This window comes from Aythya marila (genome assembly GCF_965140915.1).
Source record: "Aythya marila genome assembly, chromosome: 1".
NCBI lineage: Eukaryota > Metazoa > Chordata > Aves > Anseriformes > Anatidae > Aythya > Aythya marila.
The window spans coordinates 88083118-88099152 of NC_139042.1; the positions used below are offsets into that span (position 1 = coordinate 88083118).

Sequence of the window (16035 nt, forward strand, 5' to 3'; positions counted from 1 at the left end):
TATAATTTTTTTCCTTCAACAAAGACAATGATAAAAACAAACAAACAAACAAACAAATTTAATCTCACATTTAGTTGCAAGATAAACTGGCCATAAATACAGAGGATTTAATTCCCTTCAGTACTTTGTATTACCTAGTCCAAAAATGAGGGATGGGAAATTCTGATAATATATACAAAAGCTGAGATGCGTCAAGTTCTATGAGACTGAGTGACTACAAGCTCAGAGAAGAAAGCTGTGTGCTCCCCATTCAGGAATTTTTATCTCCCTCCTCCCCTTTGAACTCCACAGATAAATAATGAAGCCAGAGAAGACTATTAATATCATGTACACACTCATGAAGTTATAACAATAGATTTTAAATTATCCTGATACTGATGATTAAGAAACCTTTAAATAATTGAAATATGCATGAATGTTATAATTAAGGCTAGGACCGGGAAGTGTTTACAACTTGTAACCATAGGAGGCATAGATAACCAGATCCTTGAACTGAAGGCAGTCCATATCAGAATGAAAATATTTTTATAATTTTACTATATCAAGAAAAAATAAATAAGAATAAATTCATATAATATTTTATATATTACAGAACTTAAATTCTGTTCAGTTACACAGAATTGTTATGCAAAATTTCAGTCAAGTAATATGGGTTTTGCTAAAGCATATCTCCCAGACAGACCTCAAGTCTTAATTTGAAGATAATCACCAGCAGTCAATTTCATTCAACCATTCAACTTCCAGACAAAAGATGTTGTAATGTCTTTTCTCTGATAGGTTTCATAGACTAAACAATAAGCAGTTATAATTTTCCTGTGTTTAGAACATACTCACGAATGTTAATAAAATTAGTCCTTTGATCTTGTTCAGATAAGCAAAAGAGATTGAGCCCAAAGTTTCTCATCATATGACCCAATCTTCACAACACAAATATTTCCCGTGGTTATTTTTTGCAAGCATAAAATGTTGTTCAGATCCTTTTATAAATGCATAGACAAGAACTGCTTGCAGTATTCCAGTTTGTCTGTATACTATATGAAATGAAAATAACCTCCATCCTGCTACTCACACTTCTCTGAATTACATGTATACGCTAGAGAGTATACATTAGCAGTTCTGTTTCACCACGACATTTGTTTTGGGAGCTCCAACTGCTTTTCTTTTCTGCTATGACCCCAGCTCTTCTCAAAGACACTGCTTTCCTTGTTGCAGTTCCTTATTCTCCATATGTGACTTCATTTTTATACCTATTTCTATCAAAACTGCATCTGTTTGGCTTTAATTTCATTAATGTCCTTAAATCTTCACTGGGTATATTAACTTATATTAACTTATCCATTCTAATTTATCTATCCTAAATTATCGATTCTTTTATTCAGGCTAATTTGACAAGTATACAATTTATTGTTTTTGAATACTGTTTTGAATTGTAGTTTTCCAGTCTGTAGAACGGCCTTTGGGCTCCTCAGTACAAGAAGGACATCAAGGCCCTGGAACATGTCCAGAGAAGAGCTACGAAACTGGTGAAGGGCCCAGAACACAAGTCCTATGAGGAGCGGCTGAGTGAACTGGGGTTGTTTATTCTGGAGAAGAGGAGGCTCAGGGGAGACCTTACTGGTCTCTACAGCTACCTGAAAGGAAGGTGTGGGAAGCTGGTGGTCGGCCTCTTCTCACTAATTACATATTAGTGATAGGACTAGAGGGAATGACCTCAAGTTGTGCCATGGGAGGTTCAGGTTGGAAATTAGGAGACATTTCTTCTCAGAAAGAGCAGTCAGGCGTTAGAATGGGTTGCCCACGGAAGTGGTGGCGTCACCGTCCTTAGAGGTGTTTAAGGAAAGGTTGGACGGGAAGGGACATGGTTTAGTGGGTGACATTGGTGGTAGGGGAATGGTTGGACCAGATGATCTTGGAGGTCTTTTCCAACCTTTATGATTCTATGATTCAGTATTTCAAGGTCTATAAAAATTAATATCAATGAGATAAAGACACCCTTTGAATATTCCTTAAAGGATTCTGGTATGCACATGACTCTGAGTTTAGTCACTTAAATATATACACACACACACACACACATATATATATACATATATATATAAATATATAGAACAGAGATGACTTATGCAAGAAGGGAAGATCCCCCTATATCAAAGCAGAACTTGTCACCTGGAACCTAAAATAAAAGTGTTCAATTAAAGACAAAACAAACAAACAAACAAATACCCCACAGCTTGGGATATCACATTGTTTAACAATACAGTCAAATTGTAGGATACAACAAAAGCCTACAAAATTCAGGTAGAAAACAACAAAAGAAAATGTCAACAGTAAAGTTCCATTTACACAAGGTTTATAAAGGCAAATAACCAAATCGTTACCTGAGGCCTTACCTCGAGTACTGTGTGCAGGTTTGGGCACCACAGTATAAGGAAATAAAGCTATTAGAGAGTGCCCAAAGAAGGGCTACTAGAATGGTGAAGGGCCTAGAGGGCAAAATGTATGAGGAGCGGCTGAGGTCCCTTGGTTTGTTCAGCCCAGAGCAGAGCAGGCTGAGGGGACGCCTCATGGCAGCCTGCAGGCATTGAGCTCTGCTCTCTGGGGACAGCGACAGGACCCGAGGGAACGGCATGGAGCTGGGACAGGGGAGGGTCAGGCTGGGGGTTAGAGAAAGGCTCTGCATCCAGAGGGTGATCGGGCACTGGGACAGGCTCCCCAGGGCAGTGGTCACGGCACTGAGCCTGACAGAGTTCAAGAAGCCTTTTGACAAGGCTCTCAGACACATGGTCTGATTTTTGGGTGGTCCTGTGCAGAGCCAGGAGTTGGACTCAATGATCCTTCATTGATCATTGATTGTGTCAATGGCTCCCTTCCAACTCAGGATATTCTATGATTCTGTGATATGTGCTTCTTTACAAACCTAAGTCTGAAAATACAATGTGTGAGCTGGAATACAGGAATTTAAATTACGATATTGACTTAGCTCCTAATGAGAAACTTTGTGGAAAGGACGTAATCAGTAAGAAAAAAGGTAATGATAGGCAATATAACTATCTGAATGACAGATAATATAAGCTGAGGAACAGCACAATTAAAATTGTTTACAATAAATAGACATCACATACATCTCCAAATTACTGCAGGTTAAGTTTCCCTATCGAGAAAGGAAGGACCATATTACTGAGGATGGTAACAATGACTACAGAACATTATACTGTAGTATAGTGACATAAACTAGAGGATCTCTAAGACTAGAAAATGTGTTAATAAGGAACTACAGTTATTACCTGTAGACCTGAGTAAATGTTACAAGGTGACATAACCGGATCAACCTATTTTTTATTTAAATCTGAAAAATATTCGAAGTCTGGTTTAAGATGTTATCATTGAACAGCAACTTTGTGTTAAGTACCAGGATGACATTGAATTGAATATCATTGTAGGAACAATAATAAGAAGAAAGAAAATAAAGAGAAGAAAGAAAGAAACAGAAAGAAAGGGAAGAAAGAAAATGAAAAGAGAGAAAGAAAGAGAGAGAGAAAAGAAAAGAAAAGAAAAGAAAAGAAAAGAAAAGAAAAGAAAAGAAAAGAAAAGAAAAGAAAAGAAAAGAAAAGAAAAGATTAATCCCCTACATCTCATTTCAGAAAGAAAAAAAAGTAAGAAGAAGAAGAATGATGGAAAACCAATGAATTAAAAAGTAGTGACCAAAACCAAATATGTTCCAAATATCAAAAAATCTCAATCTAAAATATACCATATTAGAAGCCGAACCTTAAATTTATGGAGTATTAAAAGCAAAACAAAACAAACAACAACAAAACTTTAAAGGATGGAAATAGTAACTGATTAAACAGCAGCACAAATAATTACTAATATAAACACTTCTTCCAAGAGTGAATGTCCTATACAAGAGAAATAGAAAAGACCATGAATTGTTATTTAAGCAGAAAATTAGTAAGGCCACATCCCTGCCCCCAAACCTTCAAAAACACTCATGCAAAGAAAAAGTAAATAAATAATTCTTGAGTGACAGCTTGATTAAGACTTTAAAAACTACTAGTAAAATCTTGTCAAACATATCTGAAACTGGCAGCCTGCCAGACTCAGAAGGGCTGATGAATGATCAGGGTGGAAAAAGAGTGCTCAAGTAAGATAAGGCTACAGTAAAAAAGCTGAATTAATTCTTTGCAGTAGAGTTCACTGGAGTGGAGTTTAGGGGGCTTCCCATATCCACAACAGAGCTTGTCCTGAGGGGAACAGTCAGAGGGAGTCTCCCAAATGGAGGTGTTGGCAGGAAGTTTTCGGAGCAGACTGATAAAGAAAGAACAAATCACATAGGCAAGAGTGTCTCTGCCCCAGATTTCAAAAGGAACTCATGCATGAAAGCATGGTAGCTTTCATACCAGTGCATGACCCGTTGCTTAGATTCTTTGTAACTTTCAGCTACAAAGAAATGAAAAGGCAGAGAATGTGCTGCCAATTTTTAGACAGGTCTCTGGGATGAGCTGAGAAATTACAGATGGTGAGTTTATTTATCTATTCCAAGGAAAATGATTAAGAACCACAAAAAGGAAAAGAAGGCCCAACACAAAAACCTATTTGAATTCTCTGACCAAGTCACCAGATATATGAACAAAGTACATCTGGTTTATGTAGTACACTAGTTTTCAAAAAATCTAAGATCTCTTCTCAAAGGCTTCTTGGGAATTTAAGCTGCCTAATAGGGAAATTTAAAAGACTGGACTGAGACACAGAAAACAAAGCACAGGAAGAAATGGCTAGTTCTCACCATGAAGAGAGAAAAAGAATGAGGTGAAAATGCCTGCTTTTAGTATTAGAATTGCTTAATTACTTTTTATTCCAAGGACAGGTATTTTTTAGTATCATCCCGCATCTCTAAGAAAATGATCAACTGGAAGCATGTCTCCAACATGCTTAATATGGGAAAGTATTAAGTATTAGTTTAATTAATTATTACTTAGTAGTATTATTAAAGTATTAGTTTTCCTAATGTATAACCAATAGGTTTGTGGAACTTTACTGTTACTTGTCATTGCAGTATTCTCTTCCAGCAACTTATACATTTATATTTCTCCTGAGAGCTCTTTTTCCATATAGACTTAAAGCTTTCTTTAGTGTTTTTGACAACAGATTTTTCCTTTGCAATCTCAACTTTCCTAAATCAATTTTCTGTACTTCATAATTACCATAATGTAGAAGTTACAGTCTACTTGCATTTTTCTTCTGTCTTTTACATAAAAATTCATTGGTTCTTCATACAAGTTGCTTAAAAATACTCTAATTCCTGACTCTGACACCACAAGCAAAGCTTTTAGGTCAAGTTGCTTTGTTTATTGTTTTGACATCAAGTATTTTGATCTATAAGGGTGCCTTTTTTTTTTTTTGTAAGAAAATCTTAATTTTCTTTAAATTTTCTAAATTCTAAATTAAATCTTTTTCTAAATTTTCTAAATTAAATCTTTAATTTTCTATTTACATTTTTGTCCCTTTGAATGTTTAGCTCCATTTCTTTTTTGCCTCATAACAGTTTTAGGAAATCAAGCTTTTTTTCTTGAAACCCAAAATGAACTACATAGCTGAGGGTTTACCTTTCTGTGAAAAAGTTATCTTATTTGGTAGGGAATATCTTGTGCACATATTTAAATGGCATTACATATTTTTAGATAGTTTAGGTCATGCTATTATTTACATAACACCTTCAACAGGCAGTTCCCTAAATGAAATGTTTTATTTAAACACTTTTCTTAGCAAATGGAAAGAACCTGGCAATTCTCTGCTCCAGGAGGATCTTTCAGTGTATTTTTTCAGCTGAACTCTTTACTACACATATATTCATAGAAGTAATGTTTAATATTACTCCTTGAAGTTGTATAAGTTTTGATATTCTGTCAGTTTATACTCAGTAAAAACATGGATGAATGGTTGCTTTGGTTATTCATTTGCACTGTCAAAAATATAAAGCCTGGGGCTTTGTTCCCTCTAAGCCTTAACCCTGATAAGAAATAGTGACTTTATAGATGAGTCTCACCTCAGGTCTTTATCCATATAATGTATTTGGATGGTTAGCACAAAGACAATTTATTTCAAGTATACTCATTCTCAAGGTATTACAGCCTAATTTTACTGTGAATTTCTTCTCTTGCCAAGGAAATCTACAAGATAGAACCTAGTTCTTAACCTTGGGGATACTCAGAAGTCACTTCAAAAGTTATCAAATCTTCAAAAGCATTAGCTCTCTGAAAAAAAAATGTACATAAGCAGATTAAAGTCACAACAATGGTTCTTGAACTTTCTTTAACTTGTAGAATGGTGTTTCTGTTTCAAATGTGATGAATTTGCATAACTGAAAATAAGCCTACTGGTATAATTTAATTTGCTAATGTATAGAGCAGAAGGTTAGGGGCTTTGGCACTTCTTACCTTTTTTCTTCTCTTTCATTCTGTCTTCTGTTTGTTTGTTTTTCCCCTAAGATTTTTATTTACCAGGGAGTAGACCTTGGAAAACAAGGCTGAAACATCACGGGCAATGATGGAAATATCTCTCATGCTGAAAAGGAGATGATTTATTCACCTCTTTCCTCACATGTTTTTCTGACCCCTGAGTGGTGCTTGCTTAGTCCAAGCCCATTTCTGGTACTCTTGCACATGTCAAATGCTTCAGTGAACAGATGCAGTAAGGTTTATTTCTTAGAATTCAGACTTTTGCATCAATCAATAGAAGCAGATGAGTCTTCATAAACGCCAGAAATGGTGCAATGTGAAAGTGGCTGAAAATAGGCCTTTTTATTTATTTTCTATTACAAATAGGGAAAAAATAGAACAGAGTAAGAGCATAAACTTCTTTCTTTAGACAGTTAGGCTGTGCTGCTAACTTGTCGATCTGATGAAAACTGAGCCTGGTAACTTTGCTATCAATGGACGGGAATGATTAAACTCAGACTTCATCAGTCACTCTCAGAAGCTGGTTAGCAAGGTTACTGACAGTCATCTCCTTTCCCCATACCCCCATTCCCACCCTGCTAGCAGTGTGTAAATGACATTTACCACATATTTGTAGATTTTGCTGATCACTGACAATGAATTTGCTACCCTAACAGAATCCCTGTGTTTGAATGCAGAGAACCTATCATGAGATTGCAATTTAGCACACCATTTATGTCACCTAAACTAACAGGCCAGAGCTTATGGCAATGTAAAATGATGTCTTCTTAAAACATCTAAAGTTAAAAGTCACTAGACTGCAAGAGACAGCACTAAAAAGGGCAATCTTCAAACATTAGTTAGGAAACAAATCCAGACATCTTTAATTTAATCTGGTACCACTCCCAAGGTAGATGAAATCAGGTCAAATATTTTGGAATTTTATGTTGACAAGAAATTTGGCATGACAACATTTATTGTCATGGCAAGTTCTGTTTGCATTCTGTTAAACCTTTAATGGCCTAACCATCTCTTCCCACACATCTTGACGTTACCCTTTTCAAAAGGGAGAAGTATAAACGAATACATTAGATATAATTGCAGGTAGCAAAGTAAAAATGTAAATTTGCAGTTACCCAGACTGTCTTTTTGGAATCTGATGTTGATTACAACTGTTGCTTCTGTGTGCATTGTGGTTTTGTTTTTATTTCTGTTGCTTTGTTTTTACACTGTGGCTTTTAAGTGTGCCTTTTTCCATGTCTGAATTTTTAAACAACATTCTTATAAACATCAGAACTGCTAAACAGAAAATACTCACAGGACATTATATCTGTTTCTGTTTTCTACACACATTTAAAAACAGGTACTAGAAATAGGTACTTCTGCTCTCTATCCCAGAAAATGTTTATTGTAACACAAAAATATTCCAGGATGATGTCTTTTCCCTCACATAAGACATCTCAATTCATAATGTGACATCCTTACAACTCTGCCAATGACTCAAAACAAAGAAGACCACTGCAAACACGAGTGTATATACGCACCTACTTTACACAACTACATTTCTTAACTTGCATTGATAATTTTAATGCATTTGAAGTCTTTTCTCAGGGCCAGAGCACATCACTTTTGTTAGCAGATAAATCTGGTTTGACTTCAGGGCTGTATTTCTTTATCATTTAATTCTGTGGTTTCATTGACAGAAAAACCCTTAGCCTGCTTCATGCAACCATCAGGTCACGATCTTGTCAGATCTCATGAAACAAAAAAAAAAAAAAAACAACTAAGTTTGTACAGCACTTCAGAGGGAAATCGCCAGCAACAAATAGGACTAAGCAGAAATCTTCTGAACATACAAATGCATTTATATAAACATTTAATGTCCACTGTCTTCTTTTGATTCTCTTAACTCTTGACAGTTATGGTCAAGCATCTCTCATTAATGGTTAGGACCATTGGTTAGGACCAGCATCCTTCCTGCCAGCTATTGTAAATTCAAACAGAATCACTGTAATTTATTTTTTTTGAGCTTTTCTTGATTATTTTTTCTTCTGCATATGGAAGCATTGGAAGTATGGAAAGCTGTGTACTTTCTATTACATGTAGTTGCACAGAACTTAAAGAAAAAAAAAATATTTTCTTTGTATCCATTCCTTAATAACAACAAAACCATTTCTTAGACTAATATTTATCTCTAGTAGTTTTTTTTGTTTGTTTGCTTGTTTGTTTGAAATAGAAAAATCTGTATTTAAAAGCAGAATTATTAAATTATAATGTACATGAAAATTAAACTTGAGCTTTTCACAGGTGTCCTCCAGGTCTCCTCCCAGCTTACACGATATGCCAAAATAATCACTTTTTCTTCCAGACTTGATTATTCTTTTGTAATCCAGTCAGTTATGTATCTTGTCCTACTTCTCCTCAGTGATGTAAAGAAGTTGCTTCTCTTGTGTGTGTAATTTTCTTATGCAATATTTAAAAGGCTTTAAAATTCTGCTTAACAAACCAATGTTGCAAGCTATTCCCTTTTAATCTTATACTTTGTATCATGTCATCAAGAGCTGCCAGTTGTGAAAGCCCCTTCCTTACACTCAAAAGATACTTTTCTCTGCTCACTTGGATGAGAATATATTACTGTCTTGTCAGCCACAAACTGAAATTTCTGTTCTCTGTCCCCTTGCCTTGTCCTTTCCTTAAAATTACTTTTCATCCCATGTCTGCTACACCACCCGCTAAATCTGCTGCCAAGCATCAAAAGCTATATTTTGGCTTCAAAATAAAAAAGATTCTTCTCTCCTGATTAGGACATAGCTGCCTATCATTTAACTGAATTGCATATCCCTGATGATGAAGAAAGATTTGTCTTAGTTTCTTGGAAATAAGTTTTGGGGGTGTTTTGAAAGGGTAGCTATTGATGGAAGGGGACAAGTGGAACTGTACTGCTAAATAAAATGAATTTATTTCAAATGCTCTACCGCAGTTTTACAGACTTTTCATATTGGCGTCATTTAAACAAAAAGATGAATTGAAGTGATATTCAATTTCAGTTTGTGCTCTTCCACAGCATTTTTACCTAACATTTGCAGAACTAGTAGTAGCAATGAAAGAAATTAATTTGATTCAATTCTACCCTTAAGTAAATCTTTAACAATGCTCTTAGATGTGTCTTTCAGGATATGTTTTTTTGCAATAACAGGCAAGGGAATAAAATAGCTTGATTTCTTGGTACTGCACAATATTTTCAAGGCTATTAGTTATATAAATTCTTGGGCCCCTCATTACAAGAAGGACATTGAGGTGCTGGGATGTGTCTAAAGAAGGGCAATAAAGCTGGTGAGGGGTCTAGAGAACAAGACTTACGAGGAGATGTTGAGGGAGCTCTGGTTGTTTAGCTTGGAGAAAAGAAGCCTCAATGTACTCTACAATTACCTTAGAGGAGGCGAGTGTGGGGATCAGGCTCGTCTCCTAAGCATCAAGTGATAAGATGAGGGGAAATGTCCTGAAGTTGCACCAGGGGAAGTTTAGGTTGTATTTTAGAATAAATTCATACTTTGAAAGGGCTATGTGGCATTGGAATTGGCTGCCCAGGACAGTGGTTGAGCCACCATCCATGAAGATTTTCAAGAAATGTGCAGATGTAGAAGTTCATAGCATGGTTTAGTGGTGGATTTCTTAGTACTAGGTTAAAGGTTGGACTAGATGATCTTAGAGGTTCTTTCCAACCTGAATGATTCTGAGATTTAGGTGGATACCCTAAATATTGCTCTCATAGTATAAAACTGTACTTTATAGAACATAAAATATAAATATAAATAAAAAAGACATTTTACTTAATCCCCCTACAATATATAAATAGGTAATCATTTTCAATATGAAAATGATCACTGCTAGGACAGGAAATAGGAAAATTTAGACTTCTTTCTGCCCATGTGCAAACACATATGAGTAACCACCCTGGAGTCATCTCTAAAAGACAAGAGTTGTTGCTCACAAAACAAGATCAGCTACAAATACATGTCATATTTATTTAGTTCTCTTATTAGATGTAGAATAAGGATTTTTTTAATATAAATTAATTTCAAACATATCAAGCTATTAATCTGATTTGATTATTTATATTGTTCATTTTTCAAGTTTGATGGGCCTTAGAAATCTAAGAGTTATACTAAAGAGACCTAACATTTCTTCTCTACGCATCTAAGATTTAGTTTTCATGTGTAGAAAGTGTGAACCTAATTTAAGGAGAAAACTAACACTAACACATTATGAGAATGTTGCAACCCTATTATGCTAGAAGCTCAAAATGATGCAAAAAGGCAGACACTAATATTCATTTTTACTATGTGTGGAATAGCTCATCCTTGGAAAGGCAATACATCTATGTTTTCTTCTTCCAAGGAAGTAATTAATTTAAAGTTGTCACCTCTGGGCTTGAGTTCATCCCAGTTTTCACACCTAAGGGCTCTACTTTTTTTTTTTTTTTTTTTTTTTTGTCAACATAAATATTATGTATAGCTTTTAAAAATGTTTTTGCATTGCATGGCAAGACAAACTGTGCTCTAGAATGCTATTTTATGCAAATGAACATATTTGAGTAACCTTAGCATGTCAATGAATGTTCATTTATTGTAATACAACATTGCTTGAAATAATATTTGGTCCTCAAACACTAATCATGTTTGTACAGGACATAATATACATCTATATGTACATAAATATACTTATAAGTTGCTTACAGAAACCTTTATAAATTTACAGTTGGCTACAAATATCATATCTCTTGCAGCAAACCTATTTCATAGAGAGGGACAGTACTAACGTGAGGTTAAAAGATTATATCAGTTTGTGCACCTTCTTCAGAGCTGATGTATGAAAGTGGTACACTTCAAAATGCTGCAATTTAAAATGACATTATAATATGTTCATACATAATAATATACTTAATATTGAAAGAATTCAAAATTGTTGGTTTAATATACACATAGGCAGGATTGATGAAGACTGGAATTCTATAAGAGGGAAATCTACAATCTAGGGCACGGTTCCTTTTCTTTAGTATTGTCCTAAACTAGATAATGACTGTAACTCCAAAGGCTCTTGTTACTTGGGAAACTATGGAAACAGAAGTGAGAACAATTTTGTAAAAAGTAAAATGAGGATCACATTTTGGCCCTAGGAATTAGCTGTGACCACCAGGAAACAAAGCTCCGAAAATGTCTTCCCTCTTCTAAGGCAGATGCCTTAGAGTGGCCAGAACCACTCTTTTTTTTTCTTCTCCCTTCAAAACTATGTTCTCAGAAGAATGTCACCACTTTATGGTGGCAACTTTGACATCACTGTCCAATGATTGATACTCCCTTTCCCTAACTTTTCTTCAAAAGTGTAAGAAGAGAATTTTTACCACCATAAACAGCTTATTTCAAATAAATGGATGACCAGTGCTGTTGCCAGCTTCCATTTTTGAAGCTGTCTCCCATGCTATTACTATCAGCCTGGTATGATGTCTTAGCAACATTTTTCAGCCAGCTTTACTCCATAAAGACACTTTCTTATTTCCGTCTTTCAAGTAACAGCTAAAAAAATATATCCAGCAGATCTAGATCTAGAAGATTTGCAAAACAGAAAATACCCCTTAATGTTCTCAATGTTCTTCATCAAATCTCAATACCCTAATGTGATGACATCACAACCCTCCCTTCTCCCTTGCAGCTGGGTGATAAAATGTAAATATGGCAAATATGGCTATTCACCTTCAACAGTGACTTTTTTGTTTACAGTTGTACTGTTTTCTGCACTTATCCAGGACATATACATTTCATGAAATTAGCTTGCTTCTATTAGAAACTCCTATTGGCTAGATACAGACCTGTTGGTACACACTGGGACAGAAATCAAGGTCTGATCTAGTTCACGTGGAGTTTTTTTCCTGTGGAAACTGGCATGGGGAATAAGCTCAGAGCATATGCCAGTATATCACCCAGATACCAGCCACCTAGTACACAAGTAAATACACCCATGCACAATCAAAATCTCTAGCTGACACAAAACTAGAGTTCCTGGCACTCTGCTAATACATGCAAAACTTGGACTACAGTCCCAAGAAGAAGCAATGCCAAACATATCCATGTCAGTCAATTTCCTAATCCAACTCACATAAACAAGTTACTCACTAACCTTCCCTGCTCTCACTTACTTTATTCAAATTTTAAAATGGCCCAAAATTTTTAAGATTTTTTACAAAGCACCGGTGATTTTTCTTCATTTGCCCTATTCAGCTTTATTTTGACTAAGGTTTTTTGTTTGTTTATTTATTTATTTAACTATTTGTCTACCTATTCAGCTAAAAACTGGAAAGTCCAACAGTCTTCCCCTGCAACTTGCTGTCTGTGGATGAACCTATAAGGTCTCAGATAAGGAATAGAAAGATTAATGTTTATTCCTATTATGCTGGCCTATAAAGCTGCTAAAGGCAATCATGGAAAACAGATTCCCAAAACTTCCCCATGGGCTCCCTGGAGTGTTAGGACAATTGCCACTACTCTCCAAGAATGCATACCACAACAATATAAACCATTTAATGAGGAATAGGATGGGAAAGAGAACAGAAGGGAAAGGCATGTCTTCTTTAAATTCAGCAGAAAAGCCACCAATATTGATAAGTTACAAATAAGGATGGAGTAAAGTAACTCTTTTTTTTTTTTCCTTTTTTTTTTTTCCTTCTGTATCTTTGAATAAATAGTATTCGCTACTAGGTTTAGTATAGCACTGCACATTTAAAGTGGGTGTAAAACGTGACTTACACTTGGAAATCATTTGCCAGGTGAACAGCTTGGGTAAGCTGTGTGACAGACATTTTAAGACACTGGAAAAAGTATAGCCAGCTCAGAAGTCATGTACACACAGTCACAGTTGATATACCCTTAGCACAGTAGGTTAAGTTGTACTCTGAGATGATTTCCAGTCCTAAAGTTCCTTAAAATGGTTCTCAAGTGACGAATACGAAAAATATAAAATGCAGGCATTTATACATATAATAAATATTATTGCTCCAGTGAGAGAAAACCTAATTGGTCATAGTTTTTAGGAAATTTTGTTTGTTTGTTTGTTTGAGTAGGTAATATTGTTATACTACCTAAAATTCCTTCGTAAAGAAAACATTTGGGCTACTAAGATGTCTTTGATGTAATGGACAAAAACAAAATTTAACACATATGAACTGAAGTCAGAAAAATTCAAATATGAAACCAGAATGATTTTTTAATTGGTAAAAATCCTCATGACTGAAACAATGTACCAATGCATAATTAATGTCTTTTTGAACTTTTATTTCAGTCAAACACAAATTATTGAATGAAATATGAGTAAAACATATGCCCTGTGACAGGCAGATCAGATTAGCTGGAGAAAAAGAAAAGGCATCAGAAAAGCAGCCCATTCTTTGTAATTAGCATTCTTGTGTCTCAGAAGCATGCTCTCATACATGGCATAGCAAACCTCTCAGTTTCAAGTCTTAGCAGCTAAAGTCTTAAAATTTCTTTTAAAATTTTCCAGCTGTTGTGTTCTCTAAATGTAATATGCTGCGGTGAAAGATACTTCCATCAGTTAAATGTTCTTTATCATAAAATTTCAAGTCATATTCTATTATTGTCAAGACAAAACAAGCTTACTGAAGATAAAGGTACTCCAGTTTTATACTAGTGTTGTGTCACACGAGCAAGTAACTACTCTTACAAATTGCTCCACATGGAAAGTATTAAAAGGTACACTCTAACTAGCTGTGTTCCTTTTCATTCAAGAGGCAAATGAAATTGAATCAACTGGATTATAGGAATTACCTTGTAATTTACAAACTACTGTCATCTTTCTTTAGTACAGAGTAAGAGGGTAGTTAACAGATTTTCTTAAGGCACATGTTTACTCCACTGTAACCCATTAATGGCAATATATATTGTTCAGGTACAAGAGAAGCTCAGTGTTCTGTTTCTCTTTTTTCTTTAAATGTTAAACTATTTAAAAGCTATACTTCCCTATTTAGAGTCAAACAGCATTGCACAAGTGAAAAATAAATTACTTTATTTCCCTATATGTTTGCATCTCTCAGCTTGAAACTCACCAGCTTTTTAAAATATTTAACCCCCCCTCCCCCCCCCCCCCCCCCCAAAATGGTTAGCACTACATATCCTCATTTTGAATACAGAGCTTCATTAAAATTCAAAGATTTTACCCTTTTAGCTACCAGGAAGCTAATTTAACAACATTTCCTGGAATATACATGAATTTCTAATTGAACCTTTAACTGTGAGCTAACTTTGATTTTATTATAGAAATCTACAAGAAACTACAGTGAAAAGACCGCTCAACAGGGTTCACTTTTAAGTCCTCTATCATGCTTCAGCAGGCTAATCCTATGTAGATTCATTTAAAAACCATGCTAAATCTGGAAGAATGTATTTTTCTTATGTAAAGATAAGCCAAGAGTACAGAAGTTATACACATGCACCCTACTGAGGGATTCCTGACCATCATTCATTACAAAATCTGTTATTCTGTATTTAACAGAAAAGATTACTTTTATCTATATTACATCTGGTATGACAATAATATGAAATTAATCAAAGACATTTTATCAGTCCTAATACAGTCTTACTGTAGCATTTCCTACAAATACAGTTAGGAAAATGTAAAGGCATTTATTCTGACAAGTATCCATTTTTTCTCACTCAACATCACACTTCTACCTCAATAGAAACCTTTTAATCAAGTTTACTGCCACGTAACTATACATTTGATCTTTGTAACTCAAGACAAAAAGGAAACAAAAAGAAACAACACACGCATGCACACAAAATCAAGATTATTCTACAATATGCACTCCCTGAAGAAGACACTATCAAGTACAATTTTTTGACCACTTCCTGACCTCTTTAACACATTTTTGTTGAGCACCTTAAATTCTTGGTTATTTTAGAAAAGAAACGATGAAGCCAAATTCCATTAATCTTTAAGTAGAAGAGCTTTATGCTTACGTAATTCCACACTACATAAAGCTAACTCTTCATTAATTTCATGGATACTATTTTTCATATTTACAGATGCTGAACTTTATCTCCCTATCTTCTTTACAACAGGAAGCATAGATTGTAACATTGATAAAGGCTGTTCTTACTGATTGCTCAACATGTTGGTAGATAAGTAAAGTCTAGTAAACTGTTAAACCCAGAGAGTTTAGTTAAAGCAATCATCTAAATACTAATTATTATCCTCATTGGATGATAATTAATATATACACTATGAAAGCAGAAGCAATCTTTCTAAATAATATAGGCTCAGATATATGGTTTACCGGGAACACTGATCATGTTCTTACAATTAATTCTAATTTAAAAAAAAAAAAAAAAAAAAGCCTTTGTAAACATTCTCCTCACCTCTCACAAAAACAAAACACAAAACAAAAACAAACAAACAAAAACAGGGATTACTATTATTGTACTCACTCAATGCAGCTTTTTCATGAGGCTTCCCATTACTAGAAATTATATTTTTTTAAATATGAATGAAATCCAAGGCTGAAATAACAGGTATATAACGAACCATGGTG

General features: G+C 34.8%; 1 protein-coding gene across 1 annotated transcript in view; it reads right to left on the minus strand.

The window, feature by feature from the left end:
• The window catches only part of CFAP47 (cilia and flagella associated protein 47), a gene marked incomplete at both ends in the record, with an annotated part of 301646 nt that overhangs the window by 120257 nt on the left and 165354 nt on the right, over positions 1 to 16035 (minus strand).